Raw genomic sequence first — 8,313 nt, forward strand, 5'->3', positions numbered from 1 at the left:
AGCCGACGAGCTAGAGCCGGATAATTATTAGCGTGCCCAGCTCTCTCAAATCGTAACGCCCGTTTTCGAACAGGACTCGTTGCACGTTACAGTTATAATTATTAATAATATTAAAAGTGGCGCCCAACGTGGGGCCCCAGTAGATACCTCGAAATATTCCACGGGGACTCCTGGATGATTAGATAGATTCTTTCATTTTTCCCTTTTCTAAATTTTTCGCTTTTATTTTCCGGAGGAGTTATTGCCGTGTTAGAGTCCGCTTGGAAGACAGATAGAGAGAATACCCGTATTCCCTTCTGACCGCGGATTACTGGTTCGGTGACGATTTTTCCAAATATGCAAGCGACGTTAGGCCACTTTAAGCAGAGGAATTGCAGGACGAGATCGACTCCGGTTGACCACCTGACCCTGTAGAGAGTGCCGCGTCATTGGCTTATTGGTGTTCAATGTTAGATTGGTTCTTTTACGCTGCCGCGTAGGAAAATAAATAGACAGCTTTCGAGAGTCTCTTTATCCACGGTCGCTGGAGAAAATCTTTGGTTGATTTTTCTGAAGAAGCATTAGAGGTAGCCATCGAAAGCTGGAAAACCGACAAACCGTTGTTGAACAGTTGTCTGTCCGCTTCGGTGTGAGCTGCTGACGGGAACATCGTTCGTTTTGAGGAATAAGTCTGGAGATTCCTGACTGCCCACGACCAAGCGATTTACTTGAGAGTAGTAACTCTAATCTTTTTCCGTGGTGAGGGAGATATCGGTTGTATGATTAGGACCTTACGATTCGCTGCGTAGCTGCATTGAGTTCAAGCTAGTCCAAGTTAGTTAAAGTTAGTTCAAGTGAGTTCAAGTTAGTCAATTGAGTTCATCATTGGTATTAAAGGTATTATCGGGATTGTAGGTGAATAAAACAAAGTTAGGAAGAATCATAGGCACGACTTTGAGTATAGTATTTCTGGCCATGGGTTGGGACAGATCTCCCGGAAAGGAAGCCCAAGGGGCAGGTGAAGGCGTCAGCCCGCTGTGCGCGCTGTGCCAGAAAGCCATACTGACCACGGATGAGGTATTCCGATCGGTTTGCGAGCACGTGTTCCATCTTCCCTGTATGACCACCCATTTAAAGACTAGCAATGTTTGCCCGGTATGTAAAGGCAGGTGTAGAACTGTAAGCGGGGCGGTGCCGAAGGTAGTAGCGCAAAATACTCGCGCTCAGTCTAAGGAACGTGCAAAAGGGGGAGAAGAAGCGAGTTCTTCTAAAAATATAGATCTGGTGGCAATGGAACAGAGATTGCTCACTTCACTAAGCAAACGAATTGCAGAACTGATTCAAAGCTCGGTAGTTGATTCAATGCAACAGTTAACCCGAACCTCAAGTCAGTCCACTGTCACCGCAGCTTTAGACCGTTCTTCAACGCCGTTGTCCGAGCAGTTGCAAGCAACCAACTATGGTGAGGGAACTAGTCCTGGCCATAGACTAGAACCCCAAAGCATAGCTCATCCGTCACTATTGAGAAGCGGTTTTTCTGATTTATCCCAGAGACCGGACAAAGTAGTCCATATACTTAATGGCTAGAAAATTAAGTTCTCGGGAGTCGGAGTATCGATAGATAACTTCATATATAGAGTAGAGGCATTGACCCATCAAACTTTGGAAGGAAATTTTTCCGTACTTTGCCGGAATGTGAGTGTTTTGTTTGAAGGCAAAGCTAACGAGTTCTACTGGCGACATCACAAGGCCGTAGTTGAAGTTCAATGGAATACTTTATGTGCTGCCTTACGACTTCAGTTTCGCCAAGAAAAAGATGACGTCGACATCGAAGAGCTGATCCGAAACCGAAAGCAAAGGGCAAGCGAGACTTTCGATAGTTTTTACGATAGCATCTCTAACTTGACCTATCAGTTGGAAGTACCCTGGACCATTCGGAAGTTGGTTCGTGTATTAAAGAACAACCTGCGTCCGGAAATTCGCCATGAGCTGTTGAATATCGATTTAAAAAGTGTACAGGAGCTCAGGGAAGTGTGCCGCAGGCGGGAGATGTTTTTAGAAGACGTCAAAAGTACGCATGGGTATACCAAAGCTGTTTCATTTCGACGTGAAGTATCAGAACTACTGCTAGATCGGGAGCTACGAGAAGACTCAGACACCGAGAGGGAGTTGGCGGTAGAAGCCATCTCGTTAATCTGCTGGAACTGTCATCAGACCGGTCACAGATATCAAGATTGCGTTTCAGAACGAAAAGTTTTTTGTTACGGCTGTGGAGCCGGGAACACTTATAAACCAAGTTGCGAAAAGTGTACAAAAAACTCCAAGTCCAGCACGCCGAAGTCGCAGTACAAACTGAAGACTTCGAGTGTGCTTCGCCATCAAGGCACAAACACCGATTAACTTCGGAGCCAACAACAGTGACATCACTGATTACACCGGACTTTCAAAAAGCAACAATGATTTAGCGTTGGATTGCAAAACTCGGATCAAAAAAAATTTTAACTGGCTGTGAATTACCAGAGACCGTAGGGAAGAATAAATCTCGGGGAAAGAAGCGCATGATTCGATTCTGGCAAGCAGTAAAGAAGAGTAAATCAGGTGTGGCGTATCTAAGCGCTCTCTCTGAAATGGCTAGAGATTCTCGTCCGTTTTTACCGATTCAACTGTTAGACCGCACAGTATACGGTTTGCTGGATTCAGGAGCGTCCATCAGCTGTATAGGAGGTAACTTAGCGAGCGAAGTGATGTGCGGAAACGTACCTTACAAGAGAATCACGGAAAATGCTACAACCGCTGATGGAAGAGCACAACGGATAGCAGGGAAAATGAGGATAGACATCGAATACGGAGGTGATAAAAAGTCACTAGAGATTTATTTGATTCCTTCATTGAAACATGACCTATATCTCGGAATTGATTTCTGGAATTTATACGATTTACTGTCTAGTAGGTTGCGGGTATCAGAAATAGAGGTTCCGCGAACGAAGGATAGTGAGGAACAACATTCGTTAACCAGAACCCAAAAGGACCAACTGTCCAAGGTCATAGACGCTTATCCCTCGTTCGCTGTAAATGGCTTAGGTAAAACGAACTTAATCACACACGTGATCGACGTAGGAAATGCCAAGCCAGTAAAACAAAGGCATTTTCCTGTTTCGCCAGCCGTTGAAAAGGCCATGTATACCGAAATAGACCGGATGTTACAGTTAGGGGTGATTGAGGAATCGGACAGTCCGTGGTCCTCACCGATAGTAATGGTTACTAAGCCCGGAAAGGTTCGGATCTGCTTAGATTGTCGAAAGGTAAACGGTTTCACAGAAAAGGACGCTTATCCTTTGCCTCAGATTAGTGGCATTCTTAGCCGACTGCCGAAACCAGAATACATCACGAGTCTCGATTTGAAGGACGCCTACTGGCAAGTACCGTTACAGCTCAAGTCTCGTGATAAGACCGCGTTTACGGTTCCGGGTAGGCCTCTGTACCAATTCAAGGTAATGCCGTTTGGATTGTGTAATGCCACCAGCACCATGTCTCGCTTAATGGATAAAGTAGTTCCAGCCCGGTTGCAGAACGAAGTATTCGTTTATTTAGACGATTTATTAGTTGTTTCCTCGAATTTTGAAAAGCACCTAGAGGTTTTGTCAGATATATCTAGGCATCTGAAACAAGCAGGATTGACGATCAATATTGCTAAAAGTCATTTCTGCATGCGACGAGTGCGTTACCTAGGTCATGTCATAGGAGATGGGGGTATCCGGACAGATCACGAGAAGATCAAGGCGATTACCAGTTATCCCTTACCCAAAACTCTAAAGGGACTGAGACAAGCAACTGAGACTGAGAAGTTTTATGGGTTTATGCGGATGGTATCGTAAATTCGTACCAAATTTCGCTTCGCTCTCTGCTCCATTAACGGACGTCATGACCACCAAACGGAAATTCGCTTTGACGGATGAAGCGGTAAAAGCTTTTGACGCCTTGAAGCAATGTCTCTGTGAAGCCCCGGTACTGAGAAGTCCAGATTTTATAAAACCTTTCTACATTCATTGCGACGCCAGCAAAACAGGAGTGGGAGGAGTATTAGTACAGTTGTCCAAAGAGGGAGACGAATGCCCTATTGCCTTCGTTTCAAAGAAGTTGAACAGAGCGCAACGTAATTACACTGTGACGGAGCAGGAATGCTTGGCGGCAATAGTATCTTTGAAGAAGTTCAGAGCATACGTGGAAGGTCATGAGTTCACGATCATAACCGATCACGCCTCGTTAAAATGGCTTATGTCCAACACAGATCTAAGTTCTCGGTTAGCTCGTTGGGCCATTGCTCTGCAGAGGTATCGATTCAAGATCGAACATCGTAAAGGTGCGCAGAACGTAGTACCCGATTTTTTGTCCCGGGTCAACGAAGCTGAAGGAGCAACTTTGGATTCACCTGATGGGTCGCTGGTCGATTTATCTTCTAAACACTTCTTATCGTCCGAATAAACGAATTTAGTACAGAAGGTCCAGGCTAACCAGGACCAGCTGCCTGACTTAAAAACGGATAAGGGATTTGTGTACCGTCGCGCTGAACATCTGACCGGAGAACAAGTTCACGACGAGTACGCTTGGAAGCTGTGGATACCAAAGATAATGGTTCCCGACGTGCTTGCGCGCGCTCACGACAATTCGTTAGCGTCCCACGGAGGAATCCACAAGACTATTGAACGCATAAGGCGACATTATTTCTGGCCTGGTCTAGTATCCGACGTAAAAGCACACATCAATGCTTGTCTCGTTTGTAAGACGACCAAAGCCCCGAATTATGTTCTTCGACCTCCGTTAGGGAAGCGCCGGAGAGTCAGCGGTTCTTTCAAAGACTGTTCGTGGATTTCCTGGGACCTTATCCCAGGTCGAAAGGCGGAAACATAGGCATTTTTATCGTACTGGACCACTTCTCGAAATACGTCTTCCTGAAGCCCGTCAAGAAAATAAGCGCTGACGTGGTGGTTAAGTATCTCGAAACTGAATTATTCATGACGTTTGGTGTTCCCGAAACAATCGTATCTGATAATGGATCCCAGCTCCGATCCGAATCGTTTCGAAAGCTTTTAAGTCGGTTTGAATAACACACACTTTAACGGCCGTGCATTCACCGCAAGCGAACGCCTCTGAGCGTGTGAACCGGTCAGTGATTAGAGGGATCAGGGCGTACCTACGAACCGATCAGAAGGATTGGGACGAGCACCTAAGTCGCATTTCATGTGCGCTAAGATCCGCGTCTCATGCTAGTATAGGGACTACCCCGTACTACATGGTGTTTGGCCAGCATATGGTCACCGCCGGGTCGACATATTCGCTACTCAGGAAATTAAAGTTTCTAGACGATCGATCCTTGGTATTCAACAGACCCGACTCGCTTGAAATCATACGCAAGGGCGCCTGTGTACAAATGCAGAAGATGCACGATCAAAACGAGAAGCGATACAACCTGCGCTCAAGACATGTAGATTTCGCCGTAGGTCAGGAAGTGTTCCGGAGGAACTTCAAGCAAAGCTGCTTCCAAACAGGGTACAGTGCCAAATTCGGACAAGCGTTTGTGAAGGCTCGAGTTCGAAGAAAGCTTGGCGGTGCTTATTATGAATTGGAAGACTTGCAAGGACGATCTTTGCGGAACTACCACGCAAAGGACATACGACAATGATAAGTCGCTTCATGCGGTATCAGCCTAGGAGATGTAACCACCCCTAGTCTGATCTGGTGGGGGGGCTTTGTAGCGGGCCTGAAGCGACGTAGAAGAAGTCGATAGGTTTGGCGGGAAGGATTAATCGGCTAAGATTTGAAAGAAAAATTGAAAGTCAAGACCATGATATCGATCTCGGGGCCAGGGATACATGCTGCCACCCTTTGACAGGAACAGGGTTACTTTGACCTGTTAACAGGCGCAGGGTTACTTGGACCTGTTAACGCGCAGAGATGCTTTGGACATCTGACAGGCCATGTCAAATTCCTTTTCCGGTTAAAGGTCTCGTCGAGAACGGGTGTGCGCGCAAACGAATCTTTTGTAAGAAGTGCCATCATAGGAAAATTCCATTGTGAAACAACTCGACACGGTACGGAAAAGATATACCTTTCGGTTGATCGCGATATTTTGGGTGAGTGCGATTGGAAAAATCCACAGAACAGGTTTTCATCTGATTTTCTGCAGCTCACGCACCCGCTGATTCCTTGCTCGTACAAGTGGAGTGACGGGGCACGGGAGTCTCGCGACAGATCCCGCTCGGAGGAAAGACGCCACAGCTTCAAAGACCGGACGGTCTTTCGCTTATTGCGTGGGGCAGCGACCCACGCTATTTAAACGCACCCCATCGTCCAGTCGCCGGCTAAGTAAGCCGCAGAGCGCAGTCAGCCGGGGGCTGGAATAAGCAAACGCCTTCCCGCTTGGGACCCTTCGCCTGCGAGGAGCACCCTAGACAGGGTTAAACAGCAGCGCGCGCCAAGGCGCGTGAAGAAGAAGCAGGAGCAAATCAGGGATGCTGCAGTGCTAAAGCCACCTGCGGCCTTCGTTTTCTCGGTTGCCCGAGCGCAGACCATGCTGCAGTGATGAAGCCAACTGCGGCCATCGTCTTCCTGGTTGCCCAATCGTCGGCCAAACAGAGGCAGAATTCTCCGCCTTCGGCTGTCCTCTTCGCCCCGACTCTGTCCAGGATTCCTCTTCCAGCAGCTTCAGGGAGCACAGTTCACCAAATCATAGGGTTCAGCGGATGCTAGCCTCGTCTATTACCATCCTAATGTTTAAAGTATAAAAATCTCACAAAATTTGTATATTCATGAAGAATAATTATCAGCCAACCTCATTAACGTTCAAGTTCCCCCTGGGAGTTCGGGAAATGTGTTCAGAATTTGCAGTTATAAGTATTGTTAAGACATCGCTAGTTTAATTCATTTTCGTTACACATTCGTTAAACTCATATCATGCTTAAGCAATCTTTATAAATATTCACAAGCTATTGTTGTCAGTTAAGTTCGGATTGAATTGTCAGGGAGAAAATTCCCCCAAAAGTTCTGTGGCTCCACAAGGAGCCACACACAAGGAGTAGGTCGAAGTTAGGAATTCTGAGTTGTAGCAAGAGATAGAGTCTTCGTACTGTAAACCACCTTTCCGAATTAACGCTTGTTTTCAGCCTACGCCGGAAGATCGATCTTTCGTCGTTGGAAATTGAACAGTGAGTGAGTAAGCATACCTTCCAAAAGTTGAAATGTACGTAGTTTTGAAAACCAACTGATCCTTGCCCAACCTCACGAATTTGAAACCTCTGACCCCTGCCTATTGAGGCTTTGCCTTGAGCGATCTGATCGTTGGCTAATTAGAGATGCCATCTGCATCCAGTCATCGACTGAACTCCGCATAGGAGATCACGTTTTGTCAGCCAGACCGCCTCTTTGATTTTCGACTCATTCCGAAGTTAAAAGATTTAATGATTTTTCCACATTTGTGCGAAAAGCGAAAGTAACGAACTTAAAGTATTCAATGATTTTCCCATGTTATGCGAAAAGCGAAATTTATGAATTTAATTAGAATTTAATTCGAATTACAGTCTTATTATATATATACTCATTACATTATCAAATATCCTTATATACCCAACCATTACGAATCACCTATTTTTAGTAGTTATTAAGATCATTTACTATGTTGCCATATCGGATTTAATCTTTGTTTTAAGGAAATAATGTTGAAGTTTAGATAAAAGAACAAAATGGACTCAATGCTAGCTCGCGCGTTTTTGTAAAAGGTCAAAAGGGGTCATCGAAGAACGGCTATTCCGTGAGGATGACCAAAGGCAGGGTGGGTTCAGACTCCGCATAACATCTGCGGACATATACACCGATGTCTCTCCGTTTTCCTTGGTTCTCACTTCCCTTTCCTCTTTAACCTTCTTTCCTTTCGCTTCCCTCTCTCTTCCTGTTCTCTATCCTTTTTAGCTTCGTATCTTCTTCTCGTCAAATCTACCGTTCTAGCACAAGTCGCAGCACGCTAAATTCTGGCAATATTATTAGTAATTGAAGCCTCGAGTCTGGGTTGATCTGAGGGAGCAACAACTCCACCCCCAAAGCCGACGAGCTAGAGCCGGATAATTATTAGCGTGCCCAGCTCTCTCAAATCGTAACGCCCGTTTTCGAACAGGGCTCGTTGCACGTTACAGCTTCAAGCTCGATCGTCCCGCTTTCGCCATTTTTAGATGATTGCGGTTTGCTTCGAGTTGGAGGGCGTCTTAAAAACTCTACCTTGGACTTCGAAGCACGGCATCCCATAATATTGGCCAAGAATCATTCCATCACTTCTGCTCTGATACG

The sequence above is a fragment of the Drosophila miranda genome, chromosome 3 (genome assembly GCF_003369915.1).
Source record: "Drosophila miranda strain MSH22 chromosome 3, D.miranda_PacBio2.1, whole genome shotgun sequence".
In the NCBI taxonomy this organism is placed as follows: Eukaryota; Metazoa; Arthropoda; class Insecta; order Diptera; family Drosophilidae; genus Drosophila; species Drosophila miranda.